Genomic DNA, 2,342 nt, shown 5'->3' with positions numbered 1-2,342 from the left:
CCCCGGCTCGGCAGGTACCGGCGCAGGAGGGGGCGGCTCTCCCCTCCCTTTCCTCGGTCCCGCAACGCAGCGCGGGGGGTCGGGGCCCTGCCTGCCGCTGCCCCATGAGGCAACGTGGCGCTGAGGCGCTTCCCTCCGGGGGCGGGGAGGTGGGCCCGGCGCGGTGCTGGAAGGGGTCGGGGACCCTGTGAGCCTCTCCCGGCCCAGGGTGCAGGGCCTTTTCCCCGGGGGCGACTCGCTGCCCTCGGGCGGAAGCACCGGCTCTTCGCCCGTTCCTTTCTCCCTTGAGGGCAGCGGCTGTAGCTGAGGTAGGTGTTTATGTTAACAAGGGTGGTAGCGTACAAAAACGAATCGAAGGATCTTCCTGCCCTATTCGCTGTTTAGTTGAGGAAGGTAAGAAAACTTACGTTCTATGCACGCTTCTGAAGTCGGGCTCGTTTCATTGTATGTCACTTGACAGTGGGCCTTATTCTTGATTTGGCCTCTAGGTGATACCATGATACAACAATCAGTATAGTCTGTATTCTCTGGTATATGAGGTGAGGTTTACCTATGTTGTTAAATTGATTCAAGAATACAGTAAGCTGATAAAATGTATTGCGTGTAGAGGCATCACTTTAAGTGGTCCTGGTTGGTGCCCTGATACCTGTAAATGCAGAGAAGTATTGTATGGTTTTTTAATATGACATCTTGCCTATATGTACAAGATTGTTACATAAACATCTTGTGGCAAGATGTCATACAAAGTGGTCCTGCCACCAGCCGGGACCACTTAAAGTGATGCTTCTAGGTGCAGTACATTTTACCAGCTTAGTGTACTCTTGAATCAAGAGAGAAATGAAAAGGTATACAGCATCGAGGTGTATATAACATCTGAAATCAAGATATTTATATAACATCTTGTAACTTTATCTCTTCTGCAATTTTTTGTAACTCTTTAAAACATTTACATCTCTCGGCCTCTTCTCCAGTCATGTCACATCTTCTCCCTGATGCGGTTATGTTCTGCAAGATACAATTTTGTCAGCTCCTGCAAATGGAGCTGAGCAAGGCAATGTACGTATTTCCATGGGACAAATCCTCAAAGATGGTTCGGTAAGCGGCACTCCTGTGTCCAACTGGCCCCACATTCTGGAAGGGTTTTCTTTCAGAGAAATCTAATGCCCAGTGCTTTTAACCAACGATGTGTATCTTCCTCATTTTGACTATTTCTTAGCATTTTTCTGGTAGGTAAAAAAGAGGTTAGGGTAGTGGTATACTTCTGTACATAGATCTTTAAGAACCCCTAAGGCACAAGTTTTCAAACCCATGTTCAGTGCTAATCTACAGATATTCTTCAAACAGCAGAATCACGTAATCCTTTACTCATTCTTTTACATGTAGTTCATTGGTTTTAACGTTAAGAAAGAAGCTTGAGATCCCATCTTGTAGTTTTTTTTTTTTCTTAATATGATTCAGAATCCTACTTCTGCCATATTAGTCACATTTTAGGATAGACAAATCTGGTCTCCTCTAAATTCCTCTTGGAAAGCCTGTTCTTGTTCATGGCACACTGCTGTTCTCTCCTGATGGTGCTCAACTTCTTGTTGAGTATTTGTATAGTACTTTGATTATACAAAGTGAAACAAAGCTTTCAGAGCCAAGCTATATCAGCTTTTTTATATATTTGTGTGGGGGAGAATGATCATACACCAGTGACACCTAGGTTGGGGTTAACCTCAAGAAAGCAGTTGAAATTTTTAGTATGTTGAGAGTTAAAATGCTGGCTGCTTATGCACGCTAGTATTTCTGATTTAGCCTGCCCTTATGCTGTCAGCAATGGTGGGAAATTTCTTTTAGAATTTTTTGAATGTACCAGTAGAAGAATGGGTACAGTAGGGTCAGTACACACAATTACTTGTTTTTCATCTCAATTTGACAAGGTCTGTCGCAAAATGCTGTTATGAGAACTATATAGTCATGGGGTGACAGGGGAGGCATTACTGTGGATCAGAAACCTGTTTTCTGTCTCAGATGAGGAAAGGGACAAAAAGTTTGAGTTTTCTTAATGATTTGGAAAAAGGGAGGAGGAGGGGAGGGAGGAGGCAATATCTGTAGCTGGCACAAAATTATTTCGGGTTATAAAAACAAGAAATAAGCATCAAGGAACTTAATTAAGCTAGAATCATAGAATCATTAAGGTTGGAAGAGACCTCTAAGATCATCGAGTCCAACCGTCAACCCATGTCCCTAGACACCTCATCTACACGTCTTTTAAATACTTCCAGGGATGGGGACTCAACCACTTCCCTGGGCAGCCTGTTCCAATGTTTAACCACTCTTTCAGTGAAGAAATTTTTCCT

At 43.9% G+C, this 2,342-nt stretch overlaps 1 protein-coding gene across 1 annotated transcript in view; it reads left to right on the top strand.

Annotated features, from left to right (window-relative positions):
• The first annotated feature begins 9 nt into the window (after positions 1 to 9).
• Positions 10 to 2,342, top strand: part of POLQ (DNA polymerase theta) — a 55,711-nt gene continuing 53,378 nt past the window's right edge. The window contains exon 1 of the mRNA XM_019474104.1: positions 10 to 14. The gene's annotated coding sequence lies outside the window, so the exon portion shown is untranslated. The remainder of the gene's footprint in view (positions 15 to 2,342) is intronic.

Source organism: Aptenodytes forsteri, unplaced genomic scaffold, assembly GCF_000699145.1.
Source record: "Aptenodytes forsteri isolate BGI_AS27 unplaced genomic scaffold, ASM69914v1 Scaffold216, whole genome shotgun sequence".
Classification (NCBI taxonomy): domain Eukaryota; kingdom Metazoa; phylum Chordata; class Aves; order Sphenisciformes; family Spheniscidae; genus Aptenodytes; species Aptenodytes forsteri.
Note: the sequence above shows the minus strand (reverse complement) of the source record. Positions and strands in the feature narration are given on the sequence as shown.